Genomic DNA, 25,340 nt, shown 5'->3' on the forward strand with positions numbered 1-25,340 from the left:
GCTATGTTTTACTGTCAACTCTAAGCCACTATCCCCCCCAATAAAGTGATTAGAAAAATATGTAGCAAATTAGAAAAGATAATAAGAAGGCTATAGATAAAAATTAAAAAGTACAACTAGAGGAGATAAAGGAAAGGAAGAAAGAAAGAATACAAAATGGGCCTGGGGGGCACATATGCAGGGCCCCTCACAGGTGGCGCTGGGGGTTGAACTGGTAGAATGAAGAACAAGGCTGGTGTTTGTAATTGGACCAGCAACCAGAAACTGCACCAAAGTTTCCAAGCTGTGCACAGTAACCGAGGTCAGGGTGGCAGCCACCCCTGCAGGAATCCTTCAAGGGGGTTCATTCCCTTCCAGCTGTTGACCCAGGAATGCTCTGAGCTGTCCTTGTTGATACAAAGGTCTCTGGTGTCCCAGGAGGTGGGTCAGTGCCTAGGGCCTTGGATGGTGATGTCTGAGTTCCTCTGACATTTATTTGAGCAAGAAATGCGTTGATATCTCTCTCTCTCTCTCTCTCTCTCTCTCTGCCCCTATGTTTTTAGATTGAGGCTACTCCTGCTTCCATTGCATAGAGCTCTAAAAGCTACTCTTTATGACCAGGAGATAAGGGAAGCAGGCCTTTCCAAAATCACTGAATCAGTGGTTTAGTAATATATTGGAGTGACTTTGGCTCATTGCAAATATGGGTTCAGAAGTAGTGACTGTAATCAAGTTCACATTTTTCCATGGAGGATGTCAGGCAGTGGTTGAGTGCAGATATAACTCTGTGCTATGAACTGGGTTCAAACCCTTAGTCCCTACCTACATGGGGAAAGTCTCACAAGCCCTGAAGTAGTGCTACAGGTCTCTCTCTCTGTATCCCTCTCTCTCTCCCCTCTCTTTCTCCCTCTGTCTCTCTGTACCCTTTCCTTCTTGTTTTTTTCTTTATCCAGTAAGTTAGAAATAAGAGTGAGCTGGGCAATGAGGCACCTGACTGAGTGCACACATTCTATGCAGGGTCCTGGGTTCAAGCCCCAGCTCCCCATCTGCTGGGGAAAAGCTTCATGAGTAGAGAATCAGTTCTGCAGGTGTCTCTCCTTAACTTCCCCTTCTTCCCCTTTTCACTTATTGTTCGGATTAATAATGGGTTTCAAGATGGTAAGAGACAGGGTAACAGCCCACACTTGGATGAAAAGTTGGGTTTTCTAGCCACTTTGGGGCAAGAGACTTCAACCCTTACACCACTGTTTATTTTCCTCCTCTCTGCTTTAGAGGCAGTAGCACCTACTTCATAGAGCTGGCAAAGGAATTAAATTAGATAGTATATATGAAATGTTTGGTCTAGGATGTACTCTGCAATAAGAAAAGGAGAATCAAAAGGAAGCAAGCTGAGACAAGGAAAGTGGCAGGGACGGCAGTGGCCATAGTCTTGAGGTTTGAAGGCTGATCCCAAGCATCCCATCTTTCTCTGGTGTTGATAAAAATAAAATATTTAAAAAATAAAATGTTTGGTGTTCAGAAAGCATTCCATAAAAGGTTACAGGGTGTAGTTTCACATCGCTCCTATCACTAAAGTACTAACGTTCTGTGTCCCTAGCTCCCCACTTCCCTCCCAATTATTACTCTTTCTCACAAGGTCTTAGAAACATTTGTTCATTTCTGTTTTGTTTTCCAATGTCCTGTGTATTGGTTCTCTAGATCCCACATATGAAATCATTTGATTGTTGCCTTTGTCTCTTGACTTCTTAGAATGACCATTTTCTTTATTTTATTTTATTTTAATTTTTTTAAAGATTTTTAAAAATATTTATTCCCTTTTGTTGCCCTTTTGTATTGTTGTAGTTGTTATTGATGTTGTCGTTGTTGGACAGGACAGAGAGAAATGGAGAGAGATGGGGAACATAGAGGGGTGAGAGAAAGATAGACACCTGCAGACCTGCTTCACCTCTTGTGAAGTGACCGCCTTCCCCAGGTGTGGAGCGGGGGGGGGGGGGGGGGGGGGCCCTTGAACCGGGATCCTTCTGCAGGTCCTTGCGCTTTGTGCCATGTGCGCATAACCTGCTGCACTACCACCTGACTCCCAGAATGACCATTTTCATCATGCTTATGCTACCGGCCCAGGAACAGGGCATTTTCTTCCATTTCTGTGTGTCAGTCTCGATTTCTTTTAGCAATGTCTTCGAGTTTTCTCTGTAATGGTCCTTCACCTCCTTGGAGAGATTCACCCCAAGGCATTTTATCTTGTGGAGTTTGTCAATGGAAGTGAAACTTTATTTCTCTTTCCTCTGACTCTTCATATGAGTGGAATCTCAGTGTAGTTCGTTATTTTTTAAATTTTTTATTATCTATATTTATTGCTTGGATAGAGACAGCCATAAATCAAGAAGGAAAGGGGTGATAGGGAAAGAGATAAAGTGACTCTTGAAACACTGCTTCACCGCTTGGGAAGCTTTCCCCCTGCAGGTGGGTGCTCGGGGCTCCAACCCAGGTCCTTGCACATTATAACATGTGCGCTCAGCCAGGTGAACAACTACCCTCCCCCCTCAGTGTAGGCTTTAATGACATTTATCTCATAATACATGATGTGGAGCATTTCTTCACGTATATGTGGGTCATATGTATCATATTTGGAGAGCTGCTTTTTCAGTTCTTTCTCACACTTGACTGGGTTATTTATTTTTCCTTGTTATTAAGTGATACCTGTTCTTTCTAGATGTTTTACATTTGTCTGCTGTGTGGTGTATAAAGATTTTTTCCCCCAGTTTCTAATTTGCATAGTTAACTTTGGGTAGTTTTTTTATGTATAAAACTTCTAAATTGGATCTTGTCCCATTAATTTTCTCGTTTTCATCTCACATACCCAGGACTCGAGTCTCCAAATGTTTCTCTGGTGTTAAGATCCTGCAGTGTTTTGCCAATAGTTTCTATACATTTTAGAGTGTCTGGTCTAATGTCTAGATGTTTGATCCATTTTGATCTGATTTTGGTGCATGATATTAGGTGATGATGTAGTTTTATTTTTCTACATGTGTCTGTCCATTTGTTCCAGCACCATTTGTTGAAGAGGCCTTCTTCTTCCAAGTTTTTCAACTTCCATAAAAAATGCCATTGGGATCTTGATAGGGAAATTGAAATTGTAGATGGCTTTTGGTAAAATGGCTGCTATTTAATGTGTCTTCTTCCATTCCAGGAATAAGGAATGTTCTTCCACTTCTTGTGTCCTCTTCTATTTATTAATGTTCTGTAGTTTTCCTTATAAAGGTCCTTCCTTCTTTTGTGATGTTCATTGTGAGGTGTTTTGCTAATTTTTTTAGGTTTGATTGCAAATGGGATTAAATTCTTCAATTTCCTTTTCTCTAATCTGCCATTTCTATATAAATATGCTACAGATCTATGGGTGTTAATTTTGTGTCTTGTTACTTTACTGAGTCCTTAGGCATTGTAACATGTGTGCTCAGCCAGGTGCACCACCACCTGCCCCCCTCCCGTCACAGTTCATATGATGCATCTTTATTCTGTCTCCTATTTCCATCTCACCTTTTCTATGTTCTATGAAACAAGGGGGAATAGGAAAAGAATGGCTTCCAGGACTGGTGGATTTGTCATGCAGGCACCAAGCCCCACTAGTAAGCCTGGTGGTAATAAAAACAAAAATCAAAGACACTGATTCAAAGGGACATACGTACCCCCATGTTCATAACTGCATTCTCCTCAGTAGCCAAAATATGGAAGTTAACTCAATGTCCATGGAAAGAAGACTGCATAAAGAATTCAGGAACATGCACTCAAGGGAGGACATCTCAGGTATTTATAAAAGATGGCACGTGTCCTTCGCGACCAAGGGGCTAGGACTAGGTGACAGTGCTTCATGGAGTAAGGGAGTGAAAGACAACTACTGGATGGCAGCACTCAGATTTGGGAGACAACTGAAATACATGAGCTTGAGAAAAAAGTCACTCTGCCTCTAAAACTTTGGGAGAGGTGGTTATCCTTGGCGATTAGGAGCAGGGGACCTCTCTGGTATGAGAGGGTTGTGATTAGAACTGTATTATCTTACATTCATGTAAAATCAGTGCTAAGATTTTTATTTTAAAAAGGTCCAGCATCTTTGCTTTCAAAAATGGAAGTGGTCCACACTTTAAACTCAAATTCCTCAAAATATTTATTGGCCATCAGTGTTATTGGTGGGGCTTGGTGCCTGTGTGACATATCCAGCGCTTCTAGTGGCCGTCCCTCTCCCCCTTTTTAAATTGGATAGAATAGAAATTATGAGCGGAAGAGGATCGGGAGGGAAAGAGATGGAGAGACACCGGCCGCCTCGCGTCACCGCGCCGGCCCCGCCCACTTCCGGCAGCGTCTCCGGGCACTGTGGTTCCCACCGGCAGCAGAAGGGAAACGCTGGTCCTGAGCTGCTCTCGGGTGGCACCGTGTTTGCGATCCTGTTGTGCCTCCCGCTCCACCCTCGACCTGGGGTCACCTGCACGGCCGCTCTCTCCTCTCCGGTGAGTCTTGACCTGGGCTCCGCACCCGGTGCCCGAGCCACTGTCTGCTGCTCCCTGGGCTGGGGGTCCCGCAGCCCTGACTCCGGGGAGCGACTGCGGGGTCCCGACCCTGCGGACTGGCCTCCAGCAGCTGCTCAGGCTGAGCCCCTGGGCTGCAGGGCTGCGGGGAGGGCACAGGGTGGGACCTCAAAGCCCAGGGCATGGGGTGCTGCAGCGCCCGAGGGTGCAGAGGCCCAGCGACAGGCAAGGGTCCACTTGTAAATAGAAAAGCCAGGTCACTTCTTACAGAAAAATGCAGTGAAGGGCATCTGCCCTGGGACTTCCTCCTGCTGGCGCCCACGTGGCCTGGGGCTGTGGCCTGAGAACCTGCTGCTTCTGCCCCTAGTCTGCTGACCAGCCAGACAAGGTGACCAGCCAAACAAGGTAGATGGGGACCAGGGCCTTGAACCTGGAGCCTTGCTCACTGTAATGTGAGTGCTTAACCAGGTGCGCCCCCACCCAGCTCCCTAAAGGATCTATTGTTAACTGTAACCCCCATTGATTTGATCTTGGGTTCATAATTTGTCGCAGGAGCCTATGTAACCTCTGCATCCCTGTGGGTCTGAGCTCGCATTCTGTGGTCATGGACAGGAACATTCCAGGCTGCGCTAATTTCAGGACCCATCTTCACGTGGTGGAGGATTTTGGACCAACCTCCCTTCCAAGAATGAGGCAGCATCGACCATGCTTGATGCACATAGAGTCCAGGGTCCTATAGGGACCATTCTGTTGTTCCTGATGGAGATGACAGTGACAGTGGAGACAGGAATCTGTTAGAGGTCGAGGCCTCTCATGTCTCTGTGGGAATTCCAGGATTCCCTGACTAGGGTCCTGGGTGTCTCTGTTTCTTTCTGACCTGAAAGTGGCAGCCAGGAATTCGAGAGGACAGCTCAGAACTGTGTAGCTCAGTCAGGTGCAGTCCGTGCGGGCCGGGCCCTGCTCCAGGCGGCAGGGAGAGGGAGGGTCTCGCCAGGTGCTGGGACTTGCGCAGGTCCAGAACTCACTTTCCTTCTCAGAATCTTACAGGTAAGACGGAGGTGAGTAGGCAGATAGGTATGTGAGCCTTACACGACCAGATGTAGCTAATTCCTTTATACATATAATGAGAGGGAGCGAGAGAGAGCATGTGCATCACTCTGGACCATGTGGTGACTGGCATGGAACTTGGGTCTCCTGCTAGAGGGTCCGACACTGTATCCACTGTGCCACCTCCTGAGCCCTGTGGCCGTGAGGCATCCGAGCGCACGGTGCACGGACATTGGGGAGCTTTCAGCTGGGCCTCACAGGGGAAGTGATTAAGATTTTCAAAGACCTTCAAATGAGTGAGCTGGATAGATTTCACCTGGAGGAGAAGCCCTGCTATCCAGAGGAGGAGGAGGAGGAGAAAACACCTAAGAGACGCCGGGACAGGACAGACAGAAGACAGTGGAGGAAGAGGAGCGGTGTCTCCACAAAGGACAACACAGTAGGCGCTGTCTCCTGCATCTCTGAAATCTTTTGTAGCAGAGCAGAGATGGTGAAGCTGCCCTGTTCGTTGGGGGTGAGTGGGGGTGGGGGGCCTGACAGCAGTCTTGCAATAGCCTGGGCTTTCCATGGGGCAACCTTGGTCTCAGTGGCCCTCAAACTCTTCCCCCGGCAGCCAGACACCACAGATGAACCCTATGGGTCCCTGGGACACTTGACTATATTTCTCTTAGTCCCTCATATGCTCCTGAATCCTTAAATCTTCCTCCTCAGAAAAACTCTAAGATCCATCTCTCGGCTGCATTCAAAACCCAGGCACCAGCTGCCGTGCTGGGCAGTCAGAGAGCCGGTGCCAATCCCGAAGGGCCCAGGACACAGGTTGGGCTTTATTCTGGGATCCGTTTCCTGCCCTGTTCCAGCCTGTCCTTCCACCTCTGGGGCTGAAAATTAAAATCATTAATGACTGGTTGTGTTCACGGCAGTCTTGTTGCTGAGAACTCAGGGAACAGCAGGGCTGGGATCTTCCTCACTTTTATGTTCTCTCTGCTTCCTGGTGTGTCACTCAGCCCCTGTCCCCTCCTGCCACTCTCAGCAGTCTGGATGGCAGACGAGGCTGGAGTGAAGCTGCAGAGGACAGGGGACGCCCTGCAGACACTTGCAGTTCCTGCTGGAAAGACAAAGACCTGGAGAGGTTTAATGGTTTGTAAGTTTCTCTGTGGTTTAAGCAACAGGTTTCTAGGGATCTCCCTCCCTCGGTCTTTATTTAACAAGAGTTAATGAAAATAAAACACGTTGATAAAAGTAAACTGCTTCATGTTGTCAGTGCAGTTCCTACAGCAGCTTGAACTGGAGACCTAGGACTCAAGGTAAGTCGCCTCTGCAGGGCTACTGAGCCAGCCGCCACCCTCCGAGGCCATTTGCGTCTCCTCCAGGCTGCTGGGGCCTATGGCTCAAACAAGTGTGAAAAAGTTTCTGGGGGTGTGGGACCCAATCCTGAGACCTGGGGCATGAGAGGCGAGAGCTCTCTCAATGTTTCTATGGGCCATCCCTGCCACCCTACCTAGACTTGTGCCCACAAGTCTCCTGCAGGACCCAACAAGTGGGAAAAACACTTGTCTCCTGGGGGGAATCTGATCCTGGGACCTGGGACATGAGAGACAAGAGCGCTGAGCATTTTGCTATTGTCCCACTCCCACCCCTACGTGGACTTTTGCCTATAAGTCTTCTCTAGGCAGCAAGGCTCAAACAAGTATATAAGACACTCGGGGGATCTCGGGATGTTCCTATCAGCACTCTCTCACCTCCTTCCTTTCTTCCCTCCTTTCCTTTACTATTCCCTCTCCTTCCTTTCTCTGCCCTTTCTCCCTTCTGCCCTACTCAGACTTTTGCCTGAACCAGAGGGAAAAACACCCGGCTCCCAGGGGATCCGATCCCAGGTCCTGGGATGTGAGAGGCGAGAGCGCTAGCAGTGTTCCTAAATCCCCGCCCACCACCTTAAGCGGATTTTAACTTACTTAGCTCTCCACCAGGTCTCATCACTCTAAAGCTCAAACACGTGAAAGTGCTCAGAGCACTGGCCTTTGATCAATCCCAGGAGGCCTCTACGGGGCTATTCACCTGCCTCCTGGAATTTTGCCCCCAAGTTTTCTCCAGGCTGAGAAGTGGGGGGCTGAGGCTTGAAAATGTGAAAATATTTCACACACTGTGTTCTGGGGGCACTAGGGAGGACTGAACCCCAGACCTGGGACATGAGAAACAGCCCAGTCTCCAGGGATGTTCACACACACACACACACACACACACACCTGCCTCTGACAACTCTCTCCTTCAAGCTGTGACAAACAAGGATTGAACCCAAGGCCCTGGGAGCCCAGGTGGGCTCTGGGCTCACTGCCCCCCAACACCCACACCACTCTCTCAACTTCCTGCAGGAGAATCTGCTACAGCAGCCCCAGCCAGAAAGGGCAGAGCAGGGTGAGAATTGACCAAAGTGGAAATAGGAGGGGGCCCCCTAATCCCTGAAGTGTCTCCAGGCCAGGTGCTGCTGAGGGCCTTATGGGGACAGGTGGACGGCTTCATCCGGGTCAACCTGTGGCCAGCACTGGACTGTGGGGATGTGGTGTCATCTGTTGACGCCGGAGGTTGGTGCCCTGCTCCTGAGTCCCCCTACACCATCTGCCCGGCCCTCAGCGCCCAGCCAGTGCCCGCTTTGCTGTCTGGATTGGACAGCATGCAGCACACTCATGCAGCAGACCCCCCGGGCTGGGACCTGGAGCTGATGGGGGCTCTGGACAAAAGGAAAAGGACATCAAAAAGGATTTTTTTAAAAAAAGATTAGAGAATGAATCAGAGTTATCACTCCAGCCTTGGCAGTGGCTGGGACCAAACTCTGGGCCTCACATATGCAAGTCCCTTGCTCTGCCTGTGGCCCCATCTCCCTGCCACGGGGTTCTCTCAGGCCAGGAAGAGAGCTCAGAGAGAGAGAGTGCAGGACCTCTGTGCCCAAGGCCTCCCGTGCTGGAGCTGAGGGGCGCCCTGTGCTTCCACTTCCCCTCAGTCTGGCTCAGTGGCCATTCCCACTACAAGTTCAGAGCCCTCAAAACTGTGGCTCTAACCACGACATGACCTCAACTCAGTGTCACTCTGCTCAGCCCAAGGACGTCTTCAGCTCGAGCAAGCAGACCAGGGGCCTCAAATCTCCAACCGACTGGGCCCTGGGCTCCTGGGTGAGTGGGGTTGGGGCTCCCCACTCCCCGCAAAGTGCAGCGCGGCGAAGGGACACGGTGGGCACCGGAGTGGCTGCTACCCGCGGCAGCCCCGCGCTGTGCAGGGTGTGTGCGGAGTGCTGCTCCCGCTTCTCCAGCTTTCCCTCCCCTGTGAAACTAGGTAACCATGAAACCACAGGAATACAGGAGCGCACCGTGCCTGGAGGGGCCATGTCCCGGCTCCTCCCTCCTCGGCCCCACTGACCGTGGACCATGTGGTCCCACAAACATGACAAAGACAAAAAATAAACTACTCCGCATACTGACATTTAATTATGCAACATGACAGCATGGGGGGGGAGTGCTGGCGTGTGACAACCTGGGTTCAAGCCCCTCAGTCCCCACCTGCAGGGGGAAGCTTCCAAGTGGTGGAGCAGGGCTGCAGGTGCCTCTTTCTCTTCCCCTATCCTCCCTCCTGATTTCTCGGTCTCTCTCCAATAAACTAAAAAAAATATAGGAATGTCAAGGAGTCTCGTGACTCCATGTATGGGTGGGCCGGGAGGGATCCGTGTCCCCTTGTCATGCTGGGCGCTCAGAGCAGGTGCAGGAGCCAGAGGCAAAGCTGGGCGGGAAACGGCCATGGGGCCCAGCTCTCCTGGCTGGCACTGTCCTCCTCGGACTTGGGGACACTGAGGACCCCGGGCAGAGCCACCCCTGGACCCCTCCCTCCATGCCTGACCTTTGACCTCCCACCCACGCCAGGGCCCCCAACCCCCTGCCAACACCAGCAGGACTCACCATGCCTCCGGGTGAGGGGGGCTGCCACGGGGCCAGTGACCCCTCACTGGTCAAGGCTGTTCCCCCAGCGCAGACGGCACAGCCCCGTGTCCACCCTGAAGGCCGAGGATGGGAAAAGGGACTGGGCTGCAGCACCGCCATAGCGTCTCCAGTCCTGCATTTGCGCAGGCGCGGGGTTTACGGCCACGCCCACATGTGCTAGACGACCTCGTGGTGCATGTCTGGCCACGCCCACCAGAGTCTGCCCCGCCCCGCAAAGGCTGGCCTCGGGTCTGCCCATTGGCTGATCCTGCATCCACGCAGCAGGGGGAGGGTGTTGACGCTTGCCCCCCGGATTAACCACACCTGCAGCCCTTGCACTCAACACATCCATCTCCAGCAAAGTGATTTAGGAGACCTTCTGCATTGGCATAGCCGTAAGTCCAGCCAAGTCAAAGGTGGGGCTGCACAGACAGGGGCGCTCCGATGGTGGAAGGTGGGGAGGGACCAGGTGGTGGTGTGCTTGGACCCAGGTTCTAGCCCCAGGTCTCCACGTGCATGGGCAAGATTCAGGGACAGTGGGTCAATGTTGCAGCTCACTCTCTCTCTTTTTTATTTTCTTTTTTTAAAAAGATTTTATTTATGTATGAGAACGATAGGCGAGAGAAAGAACCAGACATCACTCTGGCACATGGGCTGCGGGGATCGAACTTGGGACCTCATGCTTGCGAGTCCAAAGCTTGACCACTGTGCCACCTCCTGGACCACTACTCTCTCACTTTCTCTCTCTGTCTCTCCGTCTGCATTGATATCTCCTGTCCACATGATCTCAATGGCAGTGTTTTACTGCCGCCCTGTAGACATGCTGAAGAATGCATCTGAATATAAGTTGTTGTAACTCTCCATATACTCTTCAGGTAATTATATGTGTGTGTGTATATATATATATATATATATATATGAAACTTAATTTTTAAAAAAGTATTAGGAAATGCACTGTATACAAAGTGTGAGCTCCTCTTTTTACAAAATATTTAGAAACAAGCTGGATTATTGTGTTTTGCTGCCACCTTGTGGTCACACTCTAGAATGCATCTGAATAGAGGAATTCAATTCCCAGTGTAAGCTTTATATATTCAAAGATATTTGTCTCACTGCACTTAAAAATACCATGGAGGGCGAGGGGGAAAGCATAATAGTGACGCAAATAGACTCTCCTGCCTGAGGTTCTGAGGTCCCAGGTAAAATCCCTTGAACTATCATCAGCCAGAGCTGAGTAGTACTCTGCTAAAATAATAATAATAATATATGGAATCTGGGGAGATAGCTCAGTTGTGGAGAGCAGGACTTGAATGTGTGATCCCAGGTTAAATCCTTGTCCATCCTGGACCTTGTTGTTTCTCTGGGACCCTTTCCCTCATTACATTCATAGAAAGTGTAGAAGGTGTCTTTTTTATTATTAATTTTTATTTATAAAAAGGAAACACTGGCACAAAACATAGGATAAGAAGGGTACAACTCCACACAATTCCCACCACCAGAACTCTGTATCCCATCCCCTCCCCTGATAGCTTTCCTATTCTCTATCCCTCTGAGAGTATGGACCCAGGGTCATTGTGGGGAGCAGAATGTGGAAGGTCTGGTTTCTGTAATTGCTTCCCCGCTAAACATGGGCGTTGACAGGTGAACCTATACTCCCAGCCTGTCTCTCTTATTTCGTTAGAGAGGTTGGGTTCTGGGGAAGCGGGGCTCCAGGACACATGGTGGGGTCATCTGCTTCAGGGAAGTCCGGAACCTGGTGGCCTCTCTGGAGAATCCCAAGTTGAAAACCTTTTTTTTTTTTTTTTTTTACCAGAGCACTACTCAGCTCCAGCTTATGGTGATTGGGGGGGGGGGGGATTGAACCTGGGACTTTGGAGTCTCAGGCAAGAGAGTCTCTTTGGTTTTTTAATTTTTTTATTATTTATTTTCACCTCTGTTGCCCTTGTGTTATTGTTGTAGTTATTATTATTGTTGTCACTGATGTCATTGTTGACTGCCAGAGAGCCAACTAGGAAAGAAGCAGCAGAGGTCCAGAAACCAACAGGAGAAGGGAAATAATCAAAATCAGAGCAGAAATTAATGAAATAGAAACCAGCAAGCTGAATCAAAGGATTAATGAAACCACGAGTCTTTTCTTTTTTTTTTTAATATTTATTTTATTTATTTATTCCCTTTTATTGCCCTTGTTGTTTTATTGTTGTAGTTATTATTGTTGCTGTCGTTGTTGGATAGGACAGAGAGAAATGGAGAGAGGAGGGGAAGACAGAGAGGAGGAGAGAAAGACAGACACCTGCAGACCTGCTTCTCCGCCTGTGAAGCGACTCCCCTGCAGGTGGGGAGCTGGGGTTCGAACCGGGATCCTTATGCCGGTCCTTGTGCTTTGCGCCACCTGCGCTTAACCCGCTGCGCTACAGCCCGACTCCCCACGAGTCTTTTCTTAAAAAGGATAAATAAAATAAACAATTGATTAGACTTCTCCAAAAAATTAAAATAAGAGAGGAAGAGAGAGAGGTAGTTTTGAGAAAGCAATCAGGAATAAGAGAGGGGAACCCACTGTGGAAGATGGGGAGATACACAGATGGCACAAGGCCACTGTGAGCCCATCTGTGCAAATAAATCCACTATCTCCATGAAAAGGATACCTTCTACAATCATACCACCTGCCAAGTTGATTCCAAGAGGAAGTTGACAGCTTAGACAAGACAAACCCTAATACAGAAACAGAATCAACGATCAAAAATAGAAGATGGGAGTCCGGTGGTAGCACAGCAGGTTAAGAGTGCGCATGGAGCACAAGAGAGTGTCTTTGCATCACCATTCCGGTGTCTACCCTGCCCCCTTTTCTAGTTTGGATACCACTGGGCTGACTGCTGAGGCTCAGTGCCAGCACTAGGACCCAGGCATGCCTGCGGTTTCCCCACACATGCCCTAACACCCTCCCATTTGTTCTTTCTCTCTGAGTTCAAAGTGCACTTAAATATTAAGAAGAAGGCGTGAGATGGAGACATGGAAAGAAGGAAAGAGCTACCTAAACCTGCCTCAACTCACCTCCCTCAGCAGGTGGGGAGCAGGATTCCAACCCTGGTCCCTGTGCATGGAATCTGGGGACTCCTGCGGGTTGCTCACAGCCCAGCAGCCCAGCACAGGTGCTCAGATGGCTTTTTTCCTGGAAGGGGTTTGAGCAGTGCAGGAGACAGCAGGGGACTGGCCCATGGCACAGACACATGGGGACAAAAGGCAGAGCTCTAGGACCTTTCTGTCTCTGTGGACACCACACCAGGCCAGGGAATCTGGCTCCTCATCCTCAAAAGTCTAGTGCTCTACCCAGTGAACACTGTCTCCTGTCTCTCTCTAGCTCCTAGGAAGGGAACTTCCAAAACAGATCCTGTGAGCAGACTGCAAACAACTTGCCCAAAGCAACAACTAGTCCAGACCAAGGGGCAGGGCAGTGGGAGCAAGGCCTGTCCAGCAGGGGCCCTACTGTGTTATGTCGCCACCTTGTGGACACAGAGTAGAATGCACCTTATGGGAGACTAGAACCAACCAAAGGGCTCCTGTATTTTTCTGAATATTCTCTTTGTTTTATTTTCCTGACACAGATCCATGGAGAAAAGCAGAGAAATATCAGAACACTGTCAGCTCAAGCTAAAGGGAATACCAGGGACTGAAACTGGATTCCTGAAGCCATAAGCATGAAAGTCTTTGACAGAAGAACTCTTTAAATTAGCTCTTAAGAAAAAGGTCTTTTTAATTTTAATATTTGTAATTTATTGCATTATTATATTTAGCTATGGACAGACAGAAAGTGAAAGACAGATACAGAGACAGAGACAGACAAACAGAATGATGCTACCTATGATGCTGTCTCACAGAAAAGGAATTTCTTTTAAAATATTCTTTACTTTGTTCCTGTTTTGAGTTTGAGATGGGTTGAAAGAGAGAAAGATGATAACTACTAGGCAGTCACCTTTACCCAATCTCTTTTTTATTTAATTTTTTCATATTGTATTTTATTCTTATGTTTAGTAATGAAAGCTAAGAGATACAGAGAGAGTGAGGTGGGCAGGGGTAAAATCATAACGCTGATATAGAGACTCTCACTCCTGGAGATCTCTGGGTCCTGACTCACCATGATGCAGGGATGAACAGGGCTCTGGTATAAAAAAATAAATGAATGAAATAAATAAATTACTCATCAGAGAGTGAGAGCAGAGCTGCTCAGCTCAGACTTATGCTGGAGAGTGAGGGATTCAGCCTGAAGTCTTGAAACCTCAGGCATGAAAGCTTTTTACTTAACCACTAAGCTCTCTGCCTGGTGGCTATGGGCTTCCTTCAACAGGAGCCCAGAGACTGTAGATTCAGGCCCACAAAGGAGCAGCCTGCCACAGGGCTCAAAGCAGGACACTGATGCTTTCACCTGAGCCCCAGTTCCATCCCCTGACCTTCCCAGTCCTAACTGCTGTGCCCCCCCCCCCCCCCCCGTTTTAACTTAGTTAAATACACAAACCTGTTTTCCCCCTGTGGAAAGGAGGGACATGGCAAATGCAAACTCCCCACATCCTGACCAAAGAGGAGACTCACTCCCTTCACCAGCCCCTGCAGTGGGCAAAACTCTGCTCCTGCTCTCTGGACTTTGCATCTTTCTAGCAGTTAGCCATCTCCAAGTCAACATCATTTCCATCCTTCTCTCTCTCTCCCTCTCTCTCTCTTTCTCTCTCTTTCTCTCTCTCTCCCTCTCTCTGATATTCTTTCAAAATGGCATCATATTAGGGTGTAACATTATTACCTATAACACACCAACAGAGACAGAAAAAGATAGAGACAGAGAGATAGACACACACAGAGCACATTCGAGCTTAGACGAATGTCAGAGGAACTCAGACCTCACCATCCAAGGCCCTGTGCACTGACCCACCTCCTGGGACACCAGAGACCTTTGTATCCATGTGAGGGGGCAGCTCAGAACCTTCCTGGGTCAACAACCCCAAGGCAATGCAACACTTTGAAGGATTCCTGCTGGGGTGACCTCCACCCTGACCCCAGGTACTGTGCAGAGCTTGGAAACTTGATGCAGTTTCTGCTTGCTGGCCCAATGACAAGCACCAGCCTTGCCCTTCATTCTACCAGTTCAATCCCCAGCAGGACCTGTGAGGGTTCCTGCAGATGTGCTTTGCCCTTCACTTTTTTCTATTCCTTTCTTTTATCTCTTCTGGTTTGTACTTTTTTATTTAAAAAGTACAAACAGCAGCCAAGCACAGGTGCTCAAATCGCTTTTTACTAGAAAGGGGGTTGGAGCAGTGCAGGAGACAGATGGGGACCGACCCATGCGTGGCGCAGACACAGGGGGAACAAAGGCAGAGCTCCAGGACCCTTCTGTCCCAGTGGCCACCCCACCACATCAGGTATCGTGGTGCAGACTGAAACTGGTTCCTTGAAGCCATGGGCATGATAGACCTTGGAAAAACTCCTAAGATAGCTCCTAAGCACAAGGTCTCCTTATTTTAAGTATTTGTAACTTACTGTATTATATGTAGCTATGGGGAGAGAGACTGACAGAGAATGGTGATAGCTACTAGGTAGTCACTTTTGCCCAAGCTCTCCTTTTTTGATTTGCTGTTTTTTCATATTTTATTTTACTGTTATGTTTAGTCATAATACCGTGTACCCTTGACTGGTGTGGTGTAGTGAACATGTAACACTAGTCACTATAGTAACCATAGTGCGCCTGCGTAGTGTGATAAAGACAGAGACATGTGTATGCAGAGGATAAGACGTCAACCCGAACCTGCTTGGCCAATGGAGATGTCACTTTGAAACCAGAGTTAAGCTGAGTATAAGTAAAGGCTCAGAAACCAGCTGGATGAAGCACTTTCACCATTACTGGCCAGGATGCTGCCAGGGCTGCTAAAGACAGACACACATGGCGAGGCTAAGTAACCGCTTCCCCAACTTCCAGGGACCCTCACTCATCTGGTAGTGCCAGCTGACGAAGGACCTCTAGTCCGGCAACCCAGCGGATCTTGACCATGTCATGACCCTTACCTGCGAACAGCCATTAAGTAAGGAGAGGTATCAGGTTGACTGTGTGTTGTGTGAATTGTGTGACACTTCTATGGCATCTAAAAATAAGTAAAAAAAATATTGTTGGGAGTCGGTCGGTGGCGCAGTGGGTTAAGCGCACTTGGCGCAAAGCGCAGGGACCGGCATAAGGATCCCGGTTCGAGCCCCCGGCTCCCCACCTGCAGGGGAGTCGCTTCACGGGCGGTGAAGCAGGTCTGCAGGTGTCTATCTTTCTCTCCCCTCTCTCTCTCTGTCTTCCCCTCCTCTCTCCATTTCTCTCTGTCCTATCCAACAACAAAGCAACGTCAACAATGGCAATAATAACTGCAACGAGGCTGCAACAACTAGGGCAACAAAAAGGGGGAAAAATGGCCTCCAGGAGCGGTGGATTCATGGTGCAGGCACCGAGCCCAGCAATAACCCTGGAGGAAAAATATATATATATATATATTGTTTAACCCCACACGCTCTCCGAGTGAGTCCTTGCTCTAATTCCTTGCTCTCTACATGCAGCAACCCAGACCTCAGGCTTTGGGCTATCCGGCCCTGTGCTCCCCATCACCGCACTGTTCTGCAGCCCAGGGGTGGAGCTGAGGCCTCAGATCCTGGCACCTGCCGGAGGACAGGCAGAATCCACAGGGGGAGAGGGGCTCTGTGACCCCCGAAGTCGCTCCTGGGAGTCAGAGCTGCAGGACTCCCTCCGAGCTGCATGGGGACCTGCCAGGGGGTTGTAGGCAGCGGAGCACCCTGGGCAACGAGGTGCGGAGCCCGGAGTCCAGAGGGAACTCACTGGGGCCGCCAGAGCCGCCATGCAGGTGACCCAGACCTTTCGGGGGAGCCGGAGGCAGGACGGACAAACCCGGTGCCACTGGTGCGGGGCCCAGGAAAAAGCTTCTGTGCAGCCACGGGCGGAAACTGCAGCGGCCAGTGAGGCTGCGGGAGTGGGGGGCAGCGGAGAGAAGCAGGGCTGCAGCTGTCTCTCCAAACCTTTCCCTCTCTTTCCCTTCTGTCCTGTCAGATGAGAAAAAAAGGGCGGGGAGGGGGTAGTGGCCACAAGAAGCACCGAGCCGCAGTGATAACCCTGTTGGCAAAATATATATATTTATTTATTTACATGAATGTATGATAAAAGGATTCTAGTCACACACCACTCACACCAAAAAGTCCTGTGCTCCTAGTCACCAAGGATGACCACCTCTCCCAAACTTATAGAAGTAGAATGACTTTTAAATTTTTTTTTTTTGCAAGTCCGTGCATTTGAATTGTCTACCCTCTATATTTGAGTCCAGAGGGAGCAAAGCCCACCCAGCAAGGGTCCTGATGTGTTATTTCGTGGCCTTGTGGACACGGAGCAGAATGCACCTTACTGGAGAACAGTCCCAACCAAGGGACCCCGTATTTCTCCTAATATTCTCATTTTCTTTTTCTGACACAGATCCAGGGAGAGAAACACCAGAACACTGTCAGCTCGATCTAAAGGGGGTCCTGGGGACTGAAACTGGGTTCCTGAAGCCACAGACATGAAATTCCTTGGCAGAATTCATAAGATAGCTCCTAAGTACAAAGTCTCCTTATTTTAATTATCTCCTAAGCACACAGTCTTCTTATTTGAAATATTTCTAATATTGTATTATTATACTTTGCTAGAAAGAGAGAGGAAGATACAGAGAGGATGATACTAGCTAAGAAGCTGTCTCACAGCCAAGGACTTTTTTGGAAAATTACTTTACTTTGTTACTATTTTGAGTAATGAGAGATAGGTTGAAAGAGAGAGAGATGATAACTACTAGGCAGTCATTTTCACCCAAGCTCTCATTTTTATTTACTATTTTTTCGTATTTTATTTTATTCTTATGTTTAGTAATGAAAGCTAGAGGTACAGAGAGAGGGAGATGGGCAGGGGTAGATATCATAATGCTGATGCAAAGAGACTTCCCAACCTGGAGTTCTGTGGTTCCTGACTCACCATGATGCAGGGCTGAGCAAGGCTCTGATAAAGAATAAATAAACAAATAAATAAATAAATGAAATCAGAGGCTGTGAACAGACTCATGCTCATCTCAGACTTATGCTGTAGAGCTGGGGATTCAACCTGAGGCCTTGGAGGCATGAAAGCTTTTTTTATTTCTTTTTTTTTTTTTTATTGCTTCCAGTGTTATTGCTGGGCTCAGTGCCTGCACTACGAATCCACTGCTGCTCAAGGCCATTTTTCCTCTTTGATGCCCTTGTTGTTTGTTGTTGTTGTTACTATTACTGTAGAGGTATAGAAAACATAAGAATAGGCTATATGTAGAAATATAGAAAGCATAAGAATAAGACACAGAGCTCAAGAGGTTAAAGAAAGGACAAACTGAGGAACAGGAAAAAGGCTTTAAGAATATGGGGCCGAGAGCCCCCAGGTCTGTGGAGAACATCTGTGCAGGAAGAGATAATTAATTGAAGTAAGACCTTGGGAAACATCTGTGGAGGCAGGAAAAAGATAATGGTAAAGGATGTATGGTTCGTCCTATGTGGTGTACAACCTGTCAGGATAAACTTTTAATTGACAATGTGTGACCTGACCTGGGTCACATAGACCCTGCTGCTGGATTCTTACTTAAACTGCTTGAAACTTAGAAGGGGGGTCGAACATCTCTGACCACTACTGCGTTAGTTGCTCAAGGTGTAATGAGAGGTCCCGTGAGAGAAAGAAGATAACTAACAGACAGTCACTTCCACCCAAGCTCTCCTTTTTGATTTACAATTTTCTCATATTTTATTTTATTGTAATGTTTAGTCATGAGAGCAAGAGATACAGAGAGAGTGACATGGGAGGGGTAGAGATCACAATGATGACGCAGAGAGATTCTCATACCTGGAGCTCTGAGGTTCCCACCACCTCACCATGATGCAGCACTGAGTAAGACTCTGGTAAAAATCATACATACATACATACATACATACATACATCATAAGTGAGAGGAGAGCACTGCTCAGCTCAGAATGATGCTGGAGAGCTGGGGATTCAACCTGAACCCTCAGGCATGAAAGCATTGGACATAACCATTAAGCTTTCTCCCTGCCCCCAAGGGCTTCTTTCAACAGGAGCCCACAGACTGTTGATTCAGGCCCAGAATGGAGCAGCCTGACACATGGCTCAGTGCAGGACAGTGATGCTGACACCTGAGAGCCCCAGTTCCATTCCCTGCCCTTCCCAGGCCTCAGTGCTGTAACCCCGTCTTGACTTACTTGGCTAAATACAAAAACCTGTTTTCCTCCTGTAAAAAAGAGTGACTTCTAGGGGCCAGGTGGTGGCACACCTGGTTGAACACACGTATTCTAATGTGCAAGGACCCAGGTTTGAGCCCCCAGTGCCCACCTGCAGGGGGGCAGCTTTGCGAGTAGTGAAGTAGTGCTGCAGTGTCTCTCTCCTTCTCTATCACCCCTTCTCTCTTGATTTCTCTCTGTCTCTCTCCAATTAATAAAGATGAAAAAATAAGAATAAATTAAAAATAAAAGAGCGACATCCTGAGCAGCATGGCAAATGCAAACTCTCTGCATCCCTGGCCAAAGCAGAGACTCCCCCCCCCCCCACCCCTTGCAGTGGGCAAAGCTCTGCTCCTGCACTTGGAGTCTCCACTCTCCTAGCAATGAGCAAGCCCCAAGCCAACACAATTTCCGTATGTCTCTCTCTCTCTCCCTCCCTCTCTCTCTGTCTCTGATATTTTTTTTATAATGGCATCAGTTTAGGATGCAACATTTTCCAGATGTCTCACACCAACAGGGAGAGAGAGAGTAATAGAGACACAGCAAAATTCAGAGCGTTTCTTGCTCAGCAAATGTCAGAGAAACTCAGACATCACCAACAAGGGCCTGTGCACTGACCCACCTCCTGGGACACCAGAGACCTTTATATTAATGGGGGGGGGCAGCTCAGAGCCTTTTTGGGTTACAGTCAAAAACAGTATTCCCTTGAAGGATTCCTGCTGATGTCACCTCCACCCTTACCTCAGGCCCTGTGCACAACTTTGAAACATTGATGCAGTTTCTGGTTGCTGGCCCAAGGATAAGCATGGGCCTGGTCCTTCTCTCTACCAGTTCAATCCCCAGCACCACCTGCGAGGGCTCCTATATATGTGGTTTTCCCCATTTCCTATTCCTTTCTTTCTTCCTTAATTTTATCTCTTACTGTTTGTATTTTTTTTCCCCATAGTCCTTTTATTGACCATAAAAGTCTTTGGTAGAACTCCTAGCATAGCTTATAAGCACAAGGTCTTCTTAGTTTAAATATGTTATTGTGTTGTTATGTTTAGCTATGGAGAGAGAGAGAGAGAGAGAGAGAGAGAGAGAAGGAGATACATAAAGAATGATGCTATCTACTAAGCTGTCTCCCAGCCCAAGGACTTCTTTTAAAATATTTTTCTCTTTCTTTACTTTTTAAATATCTTTAGTAATGAGAGAGAGGTATAAAGACAGAAGGATGATAACTACTAGGCAGTCACTTCTACCCAAGCTCTTTTTACTGACTTACTATTTTGCCATATTTTATTTTATAGTTATGTTTGGTGATGAGAGCTAGAGGTACAGAGAGAGGGAGATGGGCAGGGGTAGATGCCAAGAGACTCTCATACCTGAAGCTCTGAGTTTCCTGCAATACCATGACTCAGGGCTGAGCAAAACTGGTAAAATTAGATAAATAAATAAGTAAATAAATGTGAGTGTACCAGAGAGTGAGAGTTTGTTCGTTCTCTCTGAGTTGAAATTACACTAAGAAATTGAGAGGAAGGAGTGAGATAGAGACATGGAGAGAAAGAGGGGGAAGGAATGGGGCTCCATCCTGGCCCTTGTCCACGGAAGTCTGGGAACTCCAGCGGGTTCCTCACAGCCCAGCGGCCCAGCACAGGTGTTCAAATTGACTTTTTTCCTGGAAGGGGGTTGGAGCAGTGCAGGAGACAGAAGGGGACTGACCCATGGCACAAACATATGGGGAGCAAAGGGCCACCCCCACCATGCCAGGGAACCTAGTGCCTCAGCCTTAGAAGCCAGCTGGTCTGCCCAGTGAACCCTGTCTCTTGTCTCTCTCTAGCTCCTGGGAACAGATCCTGTGAGCAGACTGCAAACACCCTGCTCAAAGCAACAACTAGTCCAGACCAAGGGGCAGAGCAGTGGGAGCAAGGCCCGCCCAGCAGGTGCCCTGCTGTGTTATGTCGCCGCCTTGTGGACACAGAGCAGAATGCACCTAAAAGGAGAACAGACCCTACTGAATGGCTCCCATATTTCTCCCAATATTGTCTTCACTTTCTTTCTTAATTTTAATTTATTTTATTTATTCCCTTTTATTGCCCTTGTTTTATTGATCTTGTCATTGATGTCATTGTTGTTGGATAAGACAGAGAGAAATGGAGAGAGGAGGGGAAGACAGAGGGGGAGAAAAAGAGACACACCTGTAGACCTACTTCACTACCTGTGGGGAGCTCGGGGCTCGAACCTGGATCCTTACACCAGTCCTTGTGCTTTGCGCCACCTACGTTTAACCCGTGGCACTACTGCCTGAGTCCCTGACTTTACTCACAGAGCCAGGCAGAAAAGCACACAGAGAAACACTAGAACACTATCTGTTTCAAGCTAAGCGCTGTGCCAGGGATTGAAACTGGGTTCTTGAAGCTACAGGCATGAAAGTCTTTGGCAGAACTCTGAAGATAGCTCCTAAGCACAAGGTAAACTTACTTTAAATACTAATATTTCATTGTATTATTATATTAAGCTATAAAGAGAGAGACAGAGACACAGAGAGAAAGATGCTAGCTACTAAGCTGTCTCCCAGTCCAAGGACTTCTTCTAAAATATTTTTATTGATTTTAATATTTTTAGTAATGAGATGTAGGTTCAAAGATGATAATTCCTGGGCAGTCACTTCTCCCCAAGCTCTCCTTTTTGACTTACTACTTGATCATATTTTATTTTATGGTTATGTTTAGTGATGAGAGCTAGAGATACAGAAAGATGTAGAGAGAGGGAGATGGGTAGGGGCAGATAGCATAATGCTGATGCAAAGAGACTCTCATACCTGAAGCTCTGAGGTTCCTGCCTCACCATGAGGCAAGACACAGCAAGGCTCTGGTGAAACAAACAAAAATTCATATTTAAATTATATATATATATCTATATAGAAGAGTCTGAGAGCAGAGCACTTCCTAGCTCAGACATATGCTGGAGAGCTCAGCATTCAGCCTGAAGCCTTGAAACCTCAGGCATTAAACTTTGTAAATAACCATTAAGCTCTCTGCTTGGCCCCCAAGGGCTTCTTTCAACAGGAGCCCACAGACTGTTGATTCAGGCCCAGAATGGAGCAGCCTCACACATGGTTCAATGCAGGACAGTGATGCTGACACCTGAGAGCCCCAGTTCCATTCCCTGCCCTTCCCAGGCCTAACTGCTGTGACCCCCTCTCTTGACTTACTTGGCTAAATACACAAACCTGTTTTCCCCCTGTAGAAAAAAAGCATGACTTCCTGTGCAGCATGGCAAATGCAAACTCTCCAGCTCCCTGGCCAAAGCTGAGACCTTGACATAAATCCCCTTGTACTGCCCAAACTCTGTTCCTGATGTATGGATTTTCCACTTTCCTAGCACTGAACAACCCAAGCCAATGGAATTTCTCTCTCACACTGTCTCTGATTTTTTTCAAAATGGTATCAAAGTAGGATGTAAAATTTTCAAGATGGTATTTATTACAAGCACACACCAACAGAGAGAGAGAAAGAGAGAGAGAGAGAGAGAGAGAGAGAGATTCAGAGCATTTCTTGCTCAGATAAAGGTCAAAGGAACTCAGACATCACCATCGAAGGCCCAGTGCACTGACTCACCTCCTGGGACAGCAGAGATATTTGTATCAATGAGGGGGGAATCTCAGAGATTCCTGGGTCAACAGCTGCAAGGGAATGAAGCCCCTTGAAGGATGCCTGCTGAGTTGCCCTCCACCCTGATCCCCAGGCACTGTGCAGGGCTTGGAAACTTTGATGCAGTTTCTGATTGCTGGCCCAATGACAAGCACCAGCCTTGTCCTTCATTCTACCAGTTCAGTCTCCAGCAGGACCTGTGAGGGTTCCTGCAAATGTGCTTTTCCCCCACCGTCCCTTTCTTTCTTTCTCTCTCTCTCTCTCTTTCTTTCTTTCTTCCATTTGTTCTGATTTGTACTTTATTTACACTGTTTTTTTTCCCCTTCTTACTCTCTCTCTTTTAAAACAAGAGTATTGACCAAGTAGGGGGGGCATTGAACCTGGGACTTAAGAGCCTCAGGCAGGAGAGTGTCTTTGCATCACCATTCTGGTATCTGCCTCCACTCCCTTTTCTAGTTTGGATGCCACTAGGCTGATTGCCGAGGCTCTGTGCCAGCACCAGGAGCCCAGGCTGGCCTGCAGCTTCCCCATCCCCTCCCCAACGCTGTCCCATTTGTTCTTTCTCTCTGAGTTCAAAGTGCACTGAGAAACTGAGAGGAAGGGGGTGAGACAGAGACGTGGAGAGAAAGCAAGACCCCCACAGACCTGCCTTCCCTCCGGCTGCAGGTGGGGAACGGGGTTCCAACCCTGGTCCTTGTGCACAGAAGTCTGGGAACTCCAGCAGTTCCTCACAGCCCAGCAGCCCAGAACAGGTGCTCAAATCACTTTTTTCCAGGAAGGGGACTGGAGCAGTGCAGGAGATGGAAGGGGACTGACCCATGGCACAGACACAGGGGGAGTAAAGGCAGAGTTCCAGGCCTGGTGTTCTGGCCAGTGAACCCTGTCTCCTGTTTCTCTCTAGCTCCTGGGAAGGAAGCTCCCAAGAAGAAATCCTGTGAGCAGACTGCAAGCACCCTGCCCAAAGCAACAACTAGTCCAGACCAAGGGGCAGAGCAGTGGGAGCAAGGCCCGCCCAGCAGGGGCCCTGCTGTCTTATGTCGCCGCCTTGTGGACACGGAGCAGAATGCACCTTATGGGAGACTAGAGCCAACCTAAGGGCTCCTGTATTTCTCTTTATTTGCTTTTCCTCACAAAGATCCAGGGGGGGAAAATACACAGAGAAACACCAGAACACTATCAGCTCAAGCTAAAGGCAGTGCCAGGAGTGATACCGAGTTCTTGAAGCCACAGGCATGAAAGTCCTTTAAGAAAAACTCTGGAAAATAGTTCATAAGAAAAAGGGTCTTTTTATCTTTAATATTTGTAATTTCTTGTATTATTATATTTAGCTATGGAGAGACAGAAATTGTGTGTGATAGAGAGAGACAGAGAGAGAGAGACAGAGACAATGATGCTACGTAGGAAACTGTCTCACGGCCAAGGAATTTCTTTTAAAATATTTTATTTTATTTTTAATTTTTTTAACACTTTATTTAATTTATTTATTCCCTTTTGTTGCCCTTGTTGTTTTATTGTTGTAGTTATTATTGTTGTTGTCGTCGTTGTTGGATAGGACTGAGAGAAATGGAGAGAGGAGGGGAAGACAGAGAGGAGGAGAGAAAGATAGACACCTGCAGACCTGCTTCACCGCCTGTGAAGCGACTCCCCTGCAGGTGGGGAGCCAGGGTTCGAACCGGTATCCTTATGCCGGTCCTTGTGCTTTGCGCCACCTGCACTTAACCCGCTGTGCTACAGCCCGACTCCCTTAAAATATTTTATTTTACTTTGTCACTATTTTGAGTAATGAGGTGGATTTAAAGATAAAATATGATAAATACTAGGCAGTCACTTTCACGAAGGCTCTCCTTTGTATTTAATTTTTTCATATTTTATATTGTTCTGATGTTTAGTAATAAGAGCTGGAGATGCACAAAGAGTGAGATGGGCAAATGTAAAATCATAACACTGATGCAAAGAGTTTCTCAGACCTGGAGTTCTCTGGGTCCTGACTCAGCATGATGCAGGGATGAGCAAGGCTATGGTAAAAACAAAAGAATGAATGAATGAATTAAATATATAAATAAATAAATAACTCAAGAGTGAAAGCAGAGCACTGCTCAGCTCAGAATAATGCTGGAGAGCTGGGCATTCAGCCTGAAGCCTTTGAAACCTCAGGCATGAAAGATTTGGACATAACCATTAAGCTCTCTGCCTGGCCCCCAAGGGCTTCTTTCAACAGGAGCCACAGACTGTTGATTCAGTCCCTGAATGGAGCAGCCTCACACATGGCTCAGTGCAGGACAATGATGCTTACATCTGAGAACCACAGTTCCATTCCCTGCCCTTCCCAGGCCTAACTGCTGTGACCCCCTCTCTTGACTTACTTGGCTAAATACACAAACCTGTTTTCTCCTGTAGAAAGAAAGAGTGACTTCCTGTGCAGCATGGCAAATGCAAACTCTCCAGCTCCCTGGCCAAAGCTGAGACCTTGACACAAGTCCCCTTGTATTGCCCCAAACTCTGTTCCTGATGTATGGATTTTCCATTTTCCTAGCACTGAACAACTCAAGCCAGTGGGATTTCTCTCTCTCTCTCTCTCTGTCTCTCACTGTCTCTGATTTTTGGTATTTCAAGATGGTATTTACTATAACAACACACCAACAGAGAGAGAGATTCAGAGCATTTCTTGCTCAGATAAAGGTAAAAGGAGCTCAGACATCACCATTGAAGGCCCAGTGCACTGACCCACCTCCTGGGGCATCAGAGACATTTGTATCAATGAGGGGGGAATCTCAGAGATTCCTGGGTCAACAGCTGCAAGGGAATGAAGCCCCTTGAAGGATTCCTGCTGAGTTGACCTCCACCATGATCCCAGGTGCTGGGCAGGGCTTGGAAACTTTGATGCAGTTTCTGAT

The sequence above is a fragment of the Erinaceus europaeus genome, chromosome 21 (assembly GCF_950295315.1).
Source record: "Erinaceus europaeus chromosome 21, mEriEur2.1, whole genome shotgun sequence".
In the NCBI taxonomy this organism is placed as follows: domain Eukaryota; kingdom Metazoa; phylum Chordata; class Mammalia; order Eulipotyphla; family Erinaceidae; genus Erinaceus; species Erinaceus europaeus.